The sequence below is a fragment of the Dipteris shenzhenensis genome, chromosome 23, assembly GCF_047967505.1.
Source record: "Dipteris shenzhenensis isolate YYH24624 ecotype China chromosome 23, Dip_SZ_1.0, whole genome shotgun sequence".
Taxonomy (NCBI): Eukaryota; Viridiplantae; Streptophyta; class Polypodiopsida; order Gleicheniales; family Dipteridaceae; genus Dipteris; species Dipteris shenzhenensis.
Genome location: NC_141618.1, coordinates 13,845,821 through 13,866,253, shown reverse-complemented (window position 1 = coordinate 13,866,253; position 20,433 = coordinate 13,845,821).

Sequence of the window (20,433 nt, the reverse complement as noted above, 5' to 3'; positions counted from 1 at the left end):
GGATCAACCAATCATTGAGAGGCATGATCATGCAGATGAAAGCGCGCAGCTAGATCATACGTGCAAAAATGATCTACACGCAGAAGACAAAGATGGCTGAAATGATATGCACGATTGGTCCGAGAGCTCAAATGCACAAAACAAGATATTTCACAACCGTACTAGAGGAAAATCATCAAGAAGGACACGATGACAATTCCATAGAAGACGAAGCTGATGCAACCAAAGAAATTGACGATGATTGTGGCACTTCTGATGAGGCTATTGCCTGCAGATGCACACTTTGACGCAGGCTTGCATGCTTATGTTGCATCAAACCCGTAGACCATCATGAGCCTGGCAAAGGAGAAGACAAAAATCGAGGGGACGCTGCCGGTGCAATTCGTTCTGACAGAGAAGATGATCGACGAGAAGTTGGCACTGAAGGAGGTATACAAGGAGACGTTGATAATCCTGAAGATGAAAACATAGATGGTGACAAAGATGTTGATCCGGCAATGAGAAATTTGCATGCAAATTTACCGAAAGAGATCATGGCAACAAACAAGATCGAGGCTCCAGAAATGCAGATTTGGCTCATGCAAATGGCAGACAGGAAGATGAAGGTGTACACGATCTACATGATTCATTTCAGGGAGACTCCAACGATGGGCCTGATGAAGCATGTTGACAGTAGCTCTGTAAACCAAGTGAAACATTCATCACAACATTCGATGGACGTGAATATCAACCAAAGGATGTCAACTCCAGCAATGCTGACTTTGACACAAAAGATACACTTGATCAAGTGCAGGAAGATGAATATGATCCAGTAGACATACATGGCGAGTATTGGGTGAATATTTGAATTTTGCACTAACTCCCGCCCTCGGCGTAATAATGAGATGCAATCTATTTATTCAGAACACCGCATAGCTTGACACATGGCATATCTGCACTGCTGCGCGCAACATAGTCTTTGGCCTATGTCGCCTGATCACTTATCATCGCGCAGCGTGTTGTTGCAACTTTGCTACTTGTCACTGGGCACGCACCCATGCAGATCATTAAAATTGAAGGTTGGCTTGGAGAGACCACAGCGCTGGTTCTTATTGTAATTAGACGCAATCTATCATTCTGAACACTATCACAGCATAGTCTCTGGCTTGACCACCTGTCATCATGCAGCCTTTTGCCGCTTCTTTGCCCGCATCCCATGCAAATCATAGGTTGCCTTAGAGAGACCACCGCGTTAGTTTTTGGCATAATAATGAGACACAATCTATCATTCTCAGCATCGCCTCAGCGCAGTCTCTGGCGTCACCACCTCCCAAGTTAGAGCACTGAGTATTTGACAAAGCAAAGGAGTCGTCAAAGCAAAGCACTTGACACCTACTCATATTATCACATTGGCACCTACGATGAATTTCCTTTGATATTGCTGAAATTAGAAGTAACCAAGGAGCAGAGCTGTGAAGTAATGGCTTTGTCGATGAGGCTTCATAACGAGACAGGACCACCACTAATGGGAGATGAAATTCCCATCTGCCACTTATTCTCATGTAAGCTATGGTGCATTCCCACATTACCGCATGTGGGTGAGTCAATAGGCAAGGACAGAGTAAAGGTGGTGTGGACATCAAGGTATCGTTGGATCTCTCCAAGCATTAGAAGTGGCTAAAGCAAATTGGTTTAATACAGTACGCGAGCTTACCTTGGGTGTCATGGAAACCTTTGCCGCATGCACTAGCACAATACAAGAGCTTCCAACAAAGCGGAGGTATGCTTGTTGCTGAGAATGCCATGATTTCCCTTGAAATTATAGCACAGGTCTTTCAGCTTCCTATCATCAATGAGGAGGTAGTGTACAAAAAGGAGGTCGATTTCGACATGCAGAAAGAATTCGGACCACTAGAGACACATAAGAATTATTTTTTCATCAATAATGTTCAGGATTTCAGAAGGCGCCAGCAACTTGTTTGGTATCTCGAAAGGATGTAGTTGCTAGTAAAGAAAAATACTGAGTAGAGATTCTTATGCTATGTTGAGTGTAGTTGAGAAGGGAACAAAGATATCATGGGCACATGTGCTCCACTCACACCTTATGAGCGAGATAGCTGGAAAGGATTTGAGTGCTTTAAATGCTCATTTCAAGATAGGTATGTACCTTTCTTTGCTTACCAACATAGTTCTGCAAGACTATGAGGGCATGTTCTGGCTCCATTTTGGAGTCTATTCCTGCTATAGGCGGACTGGTCATTTTGGGGATGCTTGCAAGTCTGTCATGTTGTGGACAGGGGAGAAGGCTTCGAAGGAGCTTCTAGGAGGCATTGTAAGCAATATACTGGCAATGTTCTCCTCTGTTTTTTTCCAAGTCTCTGTCTTTTGAAGCATGGATTTTCCCCAAGGATTTAATTTTATCTTCTTGGAAGATTCAGGCTCTACAGGGGTAGCTAACAGCTCTTCTCCTCCTAAGGGTGTATCCCACAGGCGGTCTGCCAAAGATTGGCCATACCCAACCGGAATTATTGCTCGATGGTGATGGCTGTCTCATCAGCCACGTCTGTCGTGGTGGCTACAATTCCACCGTGCCACCGCTCACCCACCACCGTACTTTAGCATGCATGATCACTACGAGTGCAATAAAAATTACTAGTCACCGAGCTCGCATGCTCACAATAGAGAACTAGAGTACATGGTAATGAGTGATTAGACATGGCAATGAGTGATTAGACATGGTAATGAGAATTACTGCCCGGTGGTGGTGGCTCTTATTAGCCACGTCTGTCGTGGCTAAGTTAATTACCAACCACCAGAGTGGCACCACATGGCATCTTCTTCACACGATTACCAACCCGTCTAGGAAATTCCATCGACGCGGTGGCCTGCAATTAATATGGATGAAACCCCGGGCTCTAGCCACCATCGTGGTTGGACCTTTATAATATATATAAGATTTGTGGCATTTGGCATTTTACTACGTTGCTCTGATCCACCCATGCTTTGCTACTTTGCTCCACACCCCTACTCTAGCTGTTTTGTGCCCCTGCTCTACTTTGCTCCACGCTCCTTACTCCAACTCTCGTCACTGCATCTGCTCCCCTGCTCATCTTCTGCTCACCCACTCATCTTCAGCATGCCTAGTACCACCCCCCCTTAATGCTCTATGATCCCAATAATATCTGCCTTCTCATATAAGGTGATTGCGTTGCACTCACCTGAAGTAGAAATGCTAGCACTAGTGGAGACCCTTCGTTCCCATAGGCAACTCCCCACACATCTGAATGTCATCACCTTAGATAACATGCTCACAAAGGGCCTCTTTATGGCTATGCTGTATGAGTTCCCCCTAGATGTCGACGAAGGCCTCAATATTTTCAGAGTAGAGTACTCTCGACTTGCTGGGGGGGCCATAATCTGAGTCTTGGCAATGTGCATGGCCTTGGCCTCTCCATCATATCCTCCTTTGGCTCCCTAAATTTTTTTAATGCAACAAGCTAGACTGGTAGAAAACTGAGTTGTACGAATTCCCTCTTGCTCAAATGAGGCTCTCAGCAATTGTTGGATGTAATCTTTTGGGCGAGCTCAACGATCTTTTGGATCACTGGATGTAATGTTTTGGTCTCTAAGGCATTTATGTAATCTCTTTTTGTTCAATTTGAGGCTCTCAGTATGCACTGTTGTTAACTTTTATATTTGTATTTGAATGGTTATGGACGCTACCTGTAATCTTTTGTTTAAGGCTCTCAACAATTCCCGAGTTTTTATAAATGTAAGATCCTCTAGTCAATTTTTACTCGTATAAGTTGATAATTTTTATATAACTTGTTATTGGATGTAAATGTACATTGTAATCTCTTTTGCTCAATTTTCACTCGATAAATTGTACTTTTGCCATCATTTATATTTACTGCAACAAGGACTAAAATAACAAGAAAGAAGGACTATAATTTCCATGGTTTATGACCAAAGTAGCCCTAAAATAACTCCAACGACCCACCATTGTGGTTGCATGGAGATACATCTAGAAAATTACAATTAAACTTTCAAAAAATGCAATTGACGATATGGCCCTTGAGGGGTCCCCTTTAGGGGCAAGGGCCATATCTACATGCATTAGGGGCCATATCATCAATTGTATTTTGCTTGGTTGCACAACGGAATACATTTTCCTTGGTACACAAGTTATTATATATAACTCCAAGAACCAGCATAGTCGCTTTCATAGATCTCCTCCCATACGTAAAAATAGGTAACAGAGCTATAACTCCAAGAACCAACGCGGTGGTCTCTCCAAGACAACCTTGAATTTTGGGCGATGACAAGTGGTCAGGCTAGAGACTACGCTGAGGAGATGCTCAGAATAATAGATTGTGTCTCATTATTATGATCAACGCGGTGGTCTCTCTAAGCCAACCTATAATTTGCATGGGCTACAAGCAAAGAAGCAGTAAAAGGCTGCATGATGACAGGTGGTCAGGCCAGAGATTGCGCTGCGGTGGTGGTCAAACTGATAGATTGCATCTTATTATTATGGCAAGAACTAGCGTGGTAGTCTCTCCAAGACACAAACTTCAATTTTAATGATTTTCATGGGTGTGTGTCCAGTGACAAATGGCAAAGTTGCAGCAAAAGGTTGCGCAATGATAAGCGATCAAGTGGCGTAGGCCAAAGACTATGCTGCGCGAAGTAGGACAGAGATGCCATGTGTCGAGCTATGCGGTGTTCTAAACAAATAGATTGCATCTCATTATTATGCCAGTGCGCCTTCATGATTCGAGAAAATTTTCGACAAGAGCATGGATCTACGCAAAATTCAAATATTCACCCAGAAGCGCATCGCGTTAGGCCCCAAAATGGCCCCGAAAATAGTTTCGCGATTGGCTGCACCCAAGCTAACGTTGACCCCAGAAGATTTCGATTTGACATGTAATGTGAGATGAAAGATTTTGATTAGATCACTAATGTGAGACTGAAAGATTTCGATTAGTGAACTATAGTACCACGAAAGATTTTGATTAGACAACTAATGCGAGACGAAAGATTTATATTAGAGAACTAACATGAGACTGAAGAATGAGAAGGTCGGGCTCAATGAACTCTCTCCCTATTTAAGTGCAATGTAGACAAAATTGAGAGCCCATTAGGAAATCTAGCCCCAAAACTCTATACACCCATCCAAACTCTGTACACTTATCCACCTACTGCAAATCTATGGCATACCCAAAAGACTTTGGAATGCTTTTGTTCTATCTGAAAATGATTTTGGATGGCATCTGTGCAGAAATAGACCCAGAGAAGGAGGAAAATAGCTGCAAGGAGGACATGCTTCGGTGGTGGGTGTATTACTTGGAGTCAGCACAGACGGTGATTATTAATTTCCCTGGCTATTGTTTTTTCTGCTCCTTTAAGGTACTTGTCAAGCTCATGATGTAGGTTTCTTTGGCAGGACATGATAGAGGCTTGAAGATGTATAGAGCACAAAGAGAAGGATGAAGAGAACCCCCAATGAAAGGAGGAGTTACTATGGGCATATAAGTTGGCAGAGTCAAGCAAGCAGTGTGTAATCCAAGTGTGTGAAGAGGTCTACCAATTGTGCAGCAGACTAGCCTCCAGAGCTGGGAGATGCTTGCTATAAAGAGGTTGATAAGATAGTTGGGAGTCTAGAATTTCCTTGAAAAAGCAAAATGTCCTTGGGTTTTGATATAATAAAAATCTTGTAGACATTTCTTGAACTTGTGGATATTCTCATGGTGCTTGTAATACCTGATTTTGTATCGACCTGCTTCCATGTTAGTACTTAAATGTTTTAAGTAGCCCGATGGTTGAAATCTGACGGTTAACACACCCTGTCTAAAGGGCACTAGCACTATGCAATTTTAGGATAGCACGATAGTAGTGTAGGGATAGCATGGTAGTAGTGTAGGATTAGTGCATGATAAGTTATCGCTAGTGCGGTGGTTGGTTGCACTAGAATATGAACAGCCACCAGCGTGGTGGTTTACATCTATTATTACAAGATGAATGGATTCGTTATGGGAAATCAGGGCAGTGGTTGTTGGGATATATTGAAAGTAAGCATGGGATGAAATCTGACGATTAGCAAAACGATAAACCGTCTAAAGGGCACTATTTTAGTATAGCACTATGCAATAAATTTTAGGATAGCACGACAACAGTGTAGGGATAGCACGATAGTAGTGCAGGATAAGTTTTCACCAGCGCGGTGGTTGGTTTGCACTAGGATATGAACACCCACCAGCACGGTGGTTTGCTTCTATTATTACAAGATGAATGGATTTGTAGGATGTGTGGATTCGTTATGGGAAATGAGCACGGTGGTTGTTGGGATATACTAAAAACAAGCATGGGTTTTACCGTTTGGGATCATTACAAAAAATTTGGACTCAAAAAGGGGACCTTTGGAGAATTACTAAAATATTAGATGCTTGGATAAGGGAATATGGTATCCATGAAGGAGATTATGCCATGTGGACTTCTCTGTAATAGAGGCTTCCCAAATCTAGGAGAGATTTTAGTTTTCTTTCAAAATACCCCAAAAAACCTCATTGGTGGTTCACAATAAAAAATTATCTTTGGCAGGCCTGCCCTGACCATGTCAGGCCTCCTTGTTTTCCTCCCAGGGCAAACTATCCCCTAGCTAGAACTATGCTCATATTTTCCATTTGGTTCAACCATTTGGCCCAAACTTTGACTTCCTAACCAGCTCTCCCCATATTCTCTCTCTTCCAAAACGTTTCAAACATTCATTCCCGCCACTTTCTACCAGCTGGTTTTAAAATATCTTCTTTCCACTCTTGCTTAGTCATTCTCTCTCCTCTTTGCTCACGTTTTTCTTCCACATTCAAAAATCTCTCAGAGAAATGTTTGTCCAAGCTCTGTTCATCCCTCTTCTCTTCCATTCATTCTCTACCTATTTCACTCTCTCTTAGAAACCAAAGTTGCGACCTAAATCTGCTTGGAAGGAGTGAGAAAAACAGGTATTCTCTCATTTTCGGTTCTTTCCTCACCTTTTTGGAGTATAGAGAGTCACCTCCTGAAGTTGCGACCTAAATCTGCTTGGAAGGAGTGAGAAAAGCATGTGTTCTATCATTTTTGGCTCTTTCTCTACCTTTTTGGAGTATATAGAGTCAACTCTAGAAGAAGGAACACATACTTTTTAGGTAATGAAGTGATTTCGCCTTGAAAGTTTTGTTTGTTTTAAGTAGATATGTTTTTGTATCACACTTTGTCTATATGTTGGTTACAAGAGATAGGGAAGAGGGAGAGATTGAGGTAGACGATATATAAAACTACAAGATGGTTTTTGACATTTTTTTTCTTCACTGGTATAGGAGGGATAGATAGAGGAAGGGAAAGAGAGAGAGAGAGAGAGAGAGAGAGAGAGAGAGAGAGAGAGAGAGAGAGAGAGATTATTTCGAACTGTTATGTTGTTTTCTATTTGAGGGAATGAGTGAGGGAGAGAGAGACATAAAATAGTCGTTTTTTTCTTCATTAGTATAGGAGGGATAGATATAGGAGGGAGAGAGAGAGAGAGATTATATTTGAAACTACTATGTCTTTTATCGGTTTGAGGAGATGAGTGAGAGAGAGAGAGATAGAAAATAGTCATTTTTTTATTTGCTCATATAGGAGGGGTAGATAGAGGAAGGGAAAAGAAAGAGAGAGATTATATTTTGAACTGCTATGTTTTCTTCTATTGAGGGGATGATTGAGGGAGAGAGACAGAGATTGTATTTCAAACTGCTAGGTTTTAGAAGTATTTAAGAAAGAAGGAAGAAAGAGAGATCTAATCAAAGAGTTGGGGAGGGAGAGAGAGAGTGATATGATATTGATAATGTTTTCTTTGTTTGTGGAGAAATAGAGTAGGAAGAGAGCATATCGTAACTAAGTATTTCAAAAAAATTTGATGTTTGTTTGTGTGAGGGGTACCTTGGAAGACAAATTGATAGAGAGAAGTATTCTATGTTTTTTGTAATAGTATTTTGTTTGTTTTTGTAAGAGGTTTATTAAAGGAGAGAGAGAGAGAGAGAGAGAGAGAGAGAGATTCTTGCAAAGAAAGAGAAAGAGAGGGATAGAGAAAGAGAGAATAGAAAACATAAATTTGGAGGGTCTTTGGAAGTAGAAAGAGTAGACATTGGGTGTGGTTAGATGGTGCATCCTCTCAATTTAAATCAGCCCGTGGATTCTACTTTGTTGCAAGGATTAAATCCCTCATTAGTCTAAACAGAGTCTAAACATGTTGTGGAATTTCTTTGAATCCATCCATGGCAAGGGGGAATATGACGGTATAAAATTGTTATTAAGTAACATCTTTATTGACATCAGTTAACATGTCCCCAAGATAAGTTGCAAGATGCCCAGGATGCAACAACATGGCTTGTATGTAACCTACCCACAAAGGCATGGTTGACATACAATAAGTAGATCCTAAAAGTATCTTAGTGCAATGAATGTTCCATGAGGGGAGGGTGGATGAAGTAGAGAGGAGAAAGAGATAAGACAGTAACACCATTACAGGGGCACAAAATTTGCACAAGATATGGGGGTTTTCAAATAACCAGCTTTGTCTAAAAACACAAATAGCTTTCTTTATTTTGTGGTGCATGCATGATGGGAGATTATGATGAGCGTGTGGACATTACAACTATGAAACAAATGGAATTATGGTGTGTGCATCATTGGAGATTATGATGGGTGTGAGGACATTGTAAAAATTATCTTATACTTGATCCATGTTGAAGAGATAGACAATGGACCATGATTTAAAAAGGAATTCAATGACTCACTGATGCAATAGAAGAGGGGGATAACTTGCAGTTAAAGCCATGTCTAAGGAGGATGAGGAAGATGACCCATACTTTGTGTTGTGGTGTACGAAACCCAAACGTAAGGTTATGGAAGCATTTACTGATCATTGAGGCCTGACCTATGAGATGTGGAAAGTAGTGATTGGAGGTATTGTTACGACAAGACCTCCAAGAAAGGCCACAGCTACAAATTATTAGATAAGAAGCTAGAGATGTTTGTCTACTCTCATCTAGTTAGAGCTATTAAGTTTCAAATGCAAGGTGTGACCTCAAATATAAGGATCAAAGGCTCTTTAAAATTAATGTAGACACTCACGAGCACATCATGGGGTATATCAAAAGTGTCGATGATTGATCTAGCCAACTATTATATGACAAAAAATGATTGGTATGGTGCCATCTAACCAAGGCCATACGTTGCTACAAAATAATCATGGAAGCTTTGCATCATGCTCTTTTGTGAAAGTGCCATCATAATTCAATGTACTAGGATATAAGGAAGAAGGCAAAGTGTTCATCATCAAAATCAAGCCTCAAATTTGAAGGGTGGCCTAAATTTTCATTTTGAAGTGTAATCAACATCCAAAAAAATGCCGTGCTAGTGGTGCAACAAAGGTATTGGATGAATCCAAATTATGGCAGACAAGTCAAAGAGGAACTCGAAAACATCCTGAGTGTAGGTTTCATTTATCCTCTAGACAAAGTGGTATGCCTCTCACCTACTGTCATTGTGCCAAAAAAGAATGGTAAGCTTTGATTGTGTGTCAACTATAGAAAGCTCAATGCATCTACAATTAGAGATCCATTTCCACTACCATTTTGGGACACTATGCTTGATGTAATAGCTGGCCATGAGATCTATAGCTTCCTTGATGGGTTCAGTGGTTAAAACTAGATTCGAATGGCACTAGAAGACAAAGACAAGACAACTTTCATCACCAAATGGGGAGTCTTTGCTAGTAATGTCATGGGCTATGGTCTCAAGAATGTCCCTCCAACATTTCAAAAATGGATTCAAGATGTCTTCATACCATATCTGACTGAATGCATGAGAGTTTTCTTGGATGACTTTTTAGTCTTTGGAAGAAAGTCTAAATATCTCCACCATCTCTGACTATGCTTCAAGAAATGCAAGATGTCCCAACTACACCCTACCAAGTGTGCTTTTTCCAGTCAAATGAGGAGTGCTAGACTTGGGAAATATCATCTCTGAAGAAGGTATTGCGATAGACCCCAGGAAGGTATCCATAGTTCATAAAGTTCCCCCTCCAAAAAATGTCAAGCAGTTAGCTAGGTTCATTGGCCAGATAAAATGGCACAACTAATTCTTGAGATATCTTGCCGACGTATGCAAACCATTGATCGAGATCACTTTAAAAGATAATGTACCCTTTGTTTGGGGTGAAAGTCAAAGGAAGGCTTTGATATTTTGAAGAAAATGCTCGCCATTGCACCTATGGTGCAACGACGCAATTGGTCCTTACCATGCCATGTTTTCGTTGATACGTCCAATGTGGCTGTAGGCATAGTTTTAATGCAACAAAAGGTTCAAAAATGGTTCCGACCAGTCTACTATGCCGGTAGAGTACTATCCAGTGCAAAGAAAAATTATGCAGTCATAGAGAGGGAAGCAATGGGAATGGTGTATGCACTCAGGAAATTTAGGCATTATCTACTAGCCAACAAAGTGATTTTCCATGTGGACCACCAGGCATTGATTTATTTGATTAACAAAGATCAGCTTGTAGGAAGGCTCACTCGATGGATGCTCATCCTACAAGAATTCGACTACCAAATCATTCAAACACATGTGCAATAACATGTTGTAGCCGACTATCTAAGTAGACTTAGTGAGGGAGAACCTCCTACAGGTATTGTCAATGACCTATCTGATGCAGACATTTTTTTAGTCTGAGTGGAAGCACCACCATATTGGTATGACAAGATGCTTTTCTTCTTAATAACTGATGGTCTCATACCAAAATTGTTGAGATATGGTGCCATGTGCACATATTAAAGGCTAAGGTATGGTATACGAAAGAATCAAAGTAGCCACCCTAGGATGTGGACTACATGATGTGGAGATGTGGATTGAGGATATCCACAAGGAGAGATGTGGATGGGAGGATCCCACATGGGTTGACTATTCAGTGGGCGCTCTCTATATAAGAGGCCTATCATGTATTGTTGAGTACACACACATTGCAAGAGATATAGATTTTCTATCTCCCTCTCATGTCTTATTTAGTGTGCTTTGAGCCTTCGTAGTTCTTATGCTCATCTAGTTGCACTAGGTTTAGCACGATCTTACATTCTTTGACATGGTATCAGAGCATAGGTTTAGCTCTCCTAGTTTAGCTCATTAGTAGTTCACTAGGATTGCTTCCATTCCTAGATTAGTTTCAGAATGTAAGATTAGAGAGTTTATCGCTTCTAGTTTTGAGAGAGAGATTCCTTGGGTGCATTTCCATTGTGAGAGAATTTCTCTTCATGAGTTAAGTGCCCTTTCTTCTTCTTCTTCTCAAATGAGGAAATTTCCATCGTTAAGGGAAAGAGAGCTTTGGAGAGAGATCTAGTCCCTCGGTTTTGTGAAAGGAAAGAACAACTTTTGACCTCTCTAACTATGAATCTGCAAGATGACCTCATGACCAGACTCATAGCTCCATGCGTCCACATCCATGAGCTCTGACAAGAAGCACGACACAATAGCTCCAGCAGATAAGGTGGTCAAATTCAACTGTGGTTAGGTTCAACTGCTTGGGTTAGTTGAACCATGGTAAAATTTGTGTAACCTTGGGTTAACCAAGCTAGGTTAAAAGGTTACCATAGTGCCACCTAAGCACAGAGTCCCTTGCTAAGAACAGTATGGAATTGTGCATGTGAATCCCTCTGCCACATTAGCAAAGGCCTTCTCTTCTTCACAGAATCTTCGACAAGTCGTAACTTGCAATCCAGGAAGAATTTGGACATGCTCCAAAAAGGAAAAGTGATCGCCTTTTTGAGCTCTACGCACCTGTCAAATCAGAATCATTGTTAGCAATTAGACACTGCCATTGAAGCAAAAAAGCTCATGGTAAGACCTTTGCAACAAATGGAAAAGCGACGCATGAATGCAATAAGCATGCCTCGGGGGGGTCACTCATCATATGTAACCCTGTCACGTGAGTTCAACTGAAGGACATTTTTAATATCTAAATTTTACAAAAGTTAATTTACATAAGGGAGTATTTAAAATAAATTTGGGAAAAATTTACAGATTTGTATAGAAAAAGGGTACATTTTATTATAGAAAAATTTACAGATAAGGGATTTTAGAAATAGGCCTTAAACGCACGTGATATAGAGGGTTTATACATAGTGACCCCCCCGAGAAGCATGCCAAAAGCACAAGTGCATGAGATGACTATAGCATAGAGCATGGCATCCACACATAAAGTGTTAAGGCACATGGAAGAACAAAGCATCATGCATCAAGCTACGTCAAGCGAAGAAGCGAACGCCATCAACATCAAGCATTGAGAAGGAACAACCTTGCCACCTTCAGCCCATATGTTTTGTAAAGCAAACCTGACCACCTGAGAGTAGCCACACAAGCATCCAGGGGAGGTATTGACATGCAAAAACCACGCTTGACCAGCTTAAGTAGCAATGCATGCACTAAGGGGAGGTGATGGATTTGTAACTCACATCTGACGACCTTGCAGTAGCCAAAGGATCATGGCACCAAGGGGAGGTGTTGAGATATGGTGCCATGTGCACATATTAAAGGCTAAGGTATGGTATACGAAAGAATCAAAGTAGCCACCCTAGGATGTGGACTACATGATGTGGAGATGTGGATTGAGGATATCCATAAGGAGAGATGTGGATGAGAGGATCCCACATGGGTTGACCATTCAAAGGGCACTCTCTATATAAAAGGCCTATCATGTATTGTTGAGTACACACACATTGCAAGAGATATAGATTTTCTATCTCCCTCTCATGTCTTATTTAGTGTGCTTTGAGCCTCTGTAGTTCTTATGCTCATTTAGTTGTACTAGGTTTAGCATGATCTTACATTCTTTGACAAAAATCACTGACCCGAGATCAGAAGAAGAAACAAGTACCGCAAAGCAGACTCTACCTAGTGATTGCAAGGGTGTTGTGTAAACGAGGCATTCATCAAGTGATCAGAGGATGCATACCTATTCATGAGCAAAAAGTTGTCCTAACTAAGGCTTATGAGGGGATAGCAAGGGGTTACTTCTCAAGAGAGATTACAGGAAGAAAAATTATGCAAGCTGGCCTATGGTGGCCAATAATATTCAAAGATGCACATCAATACACCAAGGAATGCTTACCATGTTGAAGGGATGGCAGACCCACGGATGTTGATAGGATGCCACACCAACCGATCCTGCCACTAGAACCCTTTCAGAAATGGGGACTCAATTTTATTGGTCCAATCAAACCTCCAACAAAGTATACACAAAACCAGAATAGATTGGTTGCAACAACTGACTATTGGACAAAGTGGGCCGAAGCCATTGCTCTCAGAGATAACAAGGTGAGTAGTGTGGCCAGATTTCTATATAAAAACATTATTACAAGATTTGGAGTTCCAATCGAAATTGTTTCAGATCAGGGCACACATTTCATAAACAAGGTAATCCAAAAGCTTACAAAACTTCACATGATTATTCATAAGAAAGCTACAATGTACTACCTTTAGGGAAACAACTAGGAAGAGAGTTCCAACAAGATTATGAACAAGACTTATAATAGAACCATTTTAGACAATCTGACAAACCAGAACCAAATGATTGATTCCATGCTATGGTCCTTCCACACAACATTCAAAGTCACCACTAGGATGACGCCATTTAGACTAGTCTATGGGACTGAGGCTATTGTGCCAATGGAGTTTATCATTGGGAGCCTAAGAATCGCTATCGAAAAGAGGTCGAAAATAGATTATCTCTAGAAGATTCACTACATTACCACATTGAGCAATTGCTGAAGTTGGATGAGGATAGGATACAGAGCTCTACTATTTCCAAGGCCATTCAAAAGAGAAGACAAGCCTAGGTCAACCAGAATATTAAGTTTAAAATATTCCAAAAGGATCACTTGGTACTGATGTACAACTCTAAATTGGGACTACGGCCAGGAAAGTTCAAACTAAAGTACGACGGTCCTTTCAGAATCACTGAAGTAATGCCTCAAGGTAGGTTCCTTCTATTAGACCTATACAACAACCCACTGGTCAAACCAATAAACGATTTTCAATGAAACCATACAATGGACCTAATCCAACTACAACACCTGTCAATATACTACAATCCCATAGCTTTGAAATAATGGAGATCAACATGTTTGAAGTATATTGCCATCCTAGAATCGAGCTCACCATGTAGAAGTTTGATGGGTTAGTCTGACTAGCTCATGCGGTTCACGGACCAATCCGACGAAGTTCCTCCCAGGAACACCAACAACAATACCTAATCAATCTCAACAACAACATGGCCTACAGGTAAGGGTGATGGGTCACCAGATCACAACATTAGGAACACTTTAGATTTCCCCTTTCAACAATCCAACCGATTGATGATGAGTCGAGGACCCCCTATAAACATATACCAGGTATTAACATTTTTATATAACCAATTTTATAGTCAATGTAGATGGAGTATTATAGTACCAATAGCGTCAAGCTCGACAAGATTGAACGAGGGTGATTACAACAAATAGAATGAAAGGTTTGCCACAGTTCCAATTGTAGCACAGTTGTGCAATGGGGTTCCTATAGAAAGACAGCTATCCAACATGGCCCCAATTACTCTGCAATCTGACCGGCTACATAACAAACTATCAGTGGTCTGACCATCTTTGCCAACCAAAATTGACCATCTTCGCCGACCCAAACTTGCATCTGACCATCTTTGCACACTCAAACTCCAGACCAACCAGTTCCAAGATACTCGAACATGGTCCAACTAGCTTCCGACCACCTGATGGGCTAACCTCTTCGTCCGACTTCCTTCCCACCAAAATCGATTCCCGACCACCTCCTACCATGCCCATTCTCATTATCACCATTACAAGTGCTCTATCCAACTGTACTCCATAGCTTGCCAAATCTCATCAACATCGCTCTATCGTCATTCGAATACACATGCGATACCTCCTATTGGCCAACAAAAGAATCTGCAAGATTACACCAATCACACTACCAGAGATTAGCTACTTCCCTTGCACCAAATTCGGCATCACATAGCAAAGTTGATGCACAATAGGGAGATATCGTTTGCTTCCATGCATGGATAATACCTTTGTCACAATCCGATCTCTCACAAGCCTACTCCCACAACTCCTCTCGTCACCACCGAAAATGGAGACAGCACCATGGGATGCAAGCACGCAGCAAAGAAGAGTTCCAAAACCATCCCAACTCGAGCCAATGCACGGAAGAAGGTGGACAATCCGATTTTGATTCCACCACCCAGAGCTGAGGAAGAGGAGGTGAATATGCCACTATCTGTGGAGGATCAGATGGATTTATGGGAAGTTGGTTCCTGAGGAGGATCTGAAGGCCTCGTAAAAGATCATGGCTATGTTGCAAGACGTGCTGCCATCTCCGCCTGCTGCTACAAGTGCCAAATACTGGTTTGAAGAAGTTTTCAATTATGATTCAAGCATACTAATCAAGGTCAAATGAGTCAGGGTGGTAATTAGCTCATTCAAGACAAGCTAGTATCAAGACAGCTAGACACAATGTTAATTTTGGATGATGTGCAGGACACACCTGTGAATCCAATTTTTATTTCACCCGATAGAGATAATGTGATGGCGGTTCCTACATTTGAGGAGTCATTCAAAGAGGCCCAGATACAATAGACTGTTGTTTCTCCAAATGGGGTAGCGCCTAAGGATCGGTCTCCTCAAAAAGAGATTGATGTTCCTTCTTTGCTAGTTAAATCTGATGTTCTAATTAGACGATGTCCAGGTCAATTATCTGAGAATTATCTACACCTATTTATTTTGATAGCCAAGTTCATTCCTCCTCTAATGTAGAGTTGAGTTTGGATGATGCCAAGAGCGCTTTTTCTGTGTTAGTAAAATATAACTTGCAAAGGGCTGAAAGGTGCAAGAAGCATTGTGAGGATTTGCTGGCACAGGTATCTGAGCAGTTGAGGTAGGAGAAAGACGTGCACAAAGCATACATGATCGATCATGAGAAGTTTAAAACCCATATGCATAACAAACTTACAAGATTACAGTTTGAGTTGGATAACCTGACTCAGCAAAAACATCAATGGGAAATGGAGAGGGAATCTTTGATAAAGCACAAGGATGAGGTGCAACAACAAGATCACCTAGCACGGGTTCAAGCCCAATAGTTAATCCGAGATATGGAAGGGAAAAATAACTAGTTGGAGAGCAAAATTGGAAAGTTATAGAATCTATTAGTTGCTACACTCAGTGGGATGGTGGAAGAAGTCAGATCATGGTTAAATACCATGAGCACCATTGTAGTGGAATGGTTGCATATTGCTACAAAGGAAAATTATGTTTTAAAATTTGAATGTCTGTTGTTGATAGAGAGAGTTCAAGCTTTGACTAGAGTAGAGAAGCATATTAAAAGTATGATGGATGAGGATACCTTGGATATTGAGGGTAATTTTGTTGGTGCATTGGAGTTTGAAGAGATGGGCAACCAATTGAAATATTACATGAGAATGATGTGGGTCAACATCGGAGACAAAGTATCCCAAGTCATTGCATTCCCCTTCCAGGACTATTTACAGAGAGAAGAATTTGTCTCAGTTACAATGTTTTGAAGGGTAGATTGAAGCACTACAGAAAGAACTGTATCATGCACAAATGTGCAATCTTTCCATTTCTAAAGTGTTGAAGTCTCCTATTGGAGAGGTTGAGGAGATGAAAGTTACATTTTTGGGTTAACCTCATAGGGTTACAAGCATATTAGAGGGGGGGGGTATACATATGAGATACAAATGCTGAGAAATTTGTAGTACAGGCTTTGATTCAGCATGCTAGCCAAAGTGTTGATGTCCCTGATGAACCATCAAAGAGTGAAGTTTTGAATATTTGCCAAACAATGTTGGAAGATCAGATTTGTGAGTCTGTTTCTATGATACCTGAAGCTATGACTGCACTGGGTACATCTTCTAAGTTTGATACTGATCCCTCATCCCTGTTGAGCACTAAAATTGTTTCACCTTTTCCAAAGTTTATTGATTCTGGTTTCATTATTGAGCATGAGATATTGTCATACCAAAATTTACCTGCTTCATCAACATTTCTGGATGATATTTCCAAGGCAGTAACACAGGTTGATATAGCTATAAATACACACCCTTGAGTATCATCTCTACAACTCCTGTGTTTTTCAACAAAGTATTTCTCCAATAGTACTTTCCATCCTTTAGTTCTATTTTTGTTTTCACTTTTGTACTTAGAAGCTACATAGGAATAACTACTGGTATCTGAACTTTCTTTTGGGAACTGGTAAATAGCTATGTATGGGAGTAGTTTGAACCTTGGTATTGCACCAAGATCTTCACTCTATTGATTGCACTGTCTTGAGTTGATGTGATGATTGCATCATGAAGAGAGTCTACTAATTACCATTAGATTGATCTTAAACTTACATTGGTGGGTTCAGGTCAAGGAATTTTCTAAAACTCCTATCCACCAAGAGTGCCAATGATAACTGAATAAATATTTAGTGTAGAATCTAGTGCTAATCCTTCCTTAAGAGTCATTAGTAGTAAACTTACTCATTTTTAGATATGAAAGGACACTGTCCAACTGTCGGGTGTATCAAACCGCTTATGGATCACGTATTGTATACTTTTCTGATCATGAAGGAAATATAACTCTATTTGTAGTTCCATATGTTTTATAATATTCCTGACATGCAATCTATCTTGTTCTAATGCACAATTCATATGTATTGTTATCTGTATTTCTGATATGAGAGAGCAAGCACTATAAAACTGTAGCATCTTTTTGGGGTTACCGAATGAACCCTGAAACACCATGTATCTTGAAAATAGCATAAATTGCAACATAATGAATTATCAAAATAAGATTTGAGTTTGGTTTTCTATACAATATTAGGTGCACCTCTAAAAATTCATGCTACTCCATAATATCCTATTGAAGACATGTACAAAGTATGGTCGATTTTGGAACTTGTTGGACATGTCAAAGAAATTGCAAAAGATCAAATTGTATCTTGCTGTCAACATCCACTAAAATTACATTTGAGGCCATAAATCACAATATCTATCATTATCTAGTTGCAAAGCAATGTAAGGATATGTGTTATAGCTATCCTTAGACTAAGACTTACAAACTCTTAAAAAACTCGTTCTAATTAATAAGTTTGGCCATTTTATCTAAAAACACGGAAAACTGCTTGAAATTTCGGTGTTAGGTTGACCTTAAAACTTTAGGTAGAACTCTTCAAAAGTAATAGATCCAATCCATAATAATTCCAAGTTTGTTTCATAGTATAATCTATTATGGCAAAATAATAAATAACTTATCAATGCCTTTGAATAATTCTAGGAAGTGGCTTTAAGTCAACAGAACAAAAAAGTGTCCTAGCACACTTTTATGTCCTTCTACCAAAGTAGTGTGGGATTCATTGTCTCGAGTACTTAATAGTATTTGCTTGTATGATTCATAAAACAATATGTTGTATTGGATCATTGTATTGAGTCTTCATCAGTGTATCGAGAAGTTAAATGTATTTAGGATTATATTTGTGAGAAAACTCTCATCGAATGGGCAAATTTTCTCATAAGAGAAATATTTTTTTTCATGTTAAGTGCAATGCTGAAGGATATAGTGGATGTTTGGTTTATTTTGAAGTTATTCATGTTGATTATCATGATAGCCAATATTTCAATGGAGGGGCCAGAGATTTCCTTGTGGGAAACCCGAGAAGATTGCAGAGTTTCTCATGTGAGAAAGTCTACCAAACGTATTTTCTCATGTTAAGTGTCATTTCTTACATGTATAATGCACCCACATGTACAAAATTGGACGTTTTGATTTTTTGGACTCTTGGAAGACTAGCCTTTTTAATGAAGCTTAGAGCGATTTTTTAAAGTCATAAATGAATATATCCTTTTTTCTTGATCAAATTAAAAGAAAATTTATTGGTGTATGATAGAATTTAACCTTACCAAAGTGAGATGGAAAACTTTGCAAGGTTGCAACTTTAGAGTTTATCTTATAAGCATTATCAATGCCTATATAGATGTCTATTTTGATGCTTGTGTGTCACAAAATTCTAGCAAGTGCTTCGATGCTTTTGTTAATGTTTGTCAACTTTGTTAAAAAAGTGTCAATACAAGGCATGAAAAAAGGCCCTGAATTATAGTAGTGATTTCATTTCATCTTCATCTTTCTCCCTTAGAGGTCCCTCATGGATGGAGCATGGATGATCATGTCGCTTGCCTTAACTATCCCAACCATTCCATCATTGTCTACATCATAGGCTATTGTTTCATTGCTCTATTGCTTTCGTTTTAGATTCCAAATCAAATATCTTCATGTGAACAATAAGATTATGACCTCTTCAAACCAATGTCAAGTTTTGGGGAGTGCACCCAATCATATGATGTGGGCTTGAGCAACATAATGGTTTCTGTAGTCCTGAAATTGGGTTTCTTATTTCACAAAGTCAAAACAATCAGGTTTCTACAAAGCCAAAGAAATATAGGGGCTCAGGGAGTTCACCTCATAAAATTTTAGTGTACCATGTGCATCCAAAAGGAGGGGTATTTTAATTCAAGTTTATTTAATAGGATTACAATAACAAGAGGGTTTTTTTTAAATTCAAACTTATTAAAAAATCACTTTGTTTGTAAGTAAAGAGGGGTCTTTTTATTGGGGGGAAAATGTTAGTTGAGGGTTTTTTTTAATAATCCTTGAATGCAAGTAATACACAAGGTTCCTTATAAGTGCAACCCCCAAGTATAGGGGTTTAGATATTACCCCTTGAATGCACATTCTATGGAATGTTTTCTAGTACTGCAAATCTCAATTTCAACGATGTCAATCTCTACTAAAAGATATAAATGAGTGCCTAGTCATGTGTTGTTCTTTGAGTGGATTGCATCCATTCCATTCATGCTAGTGCTCATCACCCTCTCGAGGGGTCACAAATTTAGTGTACCATGTGAATATGAATTCAAAAGGAAGAGTATTTTTAATTCACTTTTCAAAAAAAATTAATAGCATTACAATATTAGGAGGGGTTTTTAAATTCAACTTTAGAAAAAAACCCGTTATTTCATAAGTAAAGATGGCTTGTTATATTGGGGTGAAAATTTTAGTTGAGGGGATTTTTAAATACACCTTGAATGCACGTGATACACAGGGTTTCTTAGTAGTGCAACCCCTGAGCTTAAGAGATTCACTACTAAGAAACCCTTTGTATCATGTGAGTTCAAGGGTATTTAAAAAACCCTGTAACTATAATTTTTGCCGAATAAAACCACCCCTCTTTACTTGTGAACTAACTACATTTTTTTAAAGTGAAATTAAACAACCCCTTCTATCATTGTAATCATGTTAAATTTTCCCTAAAAGTTGAATT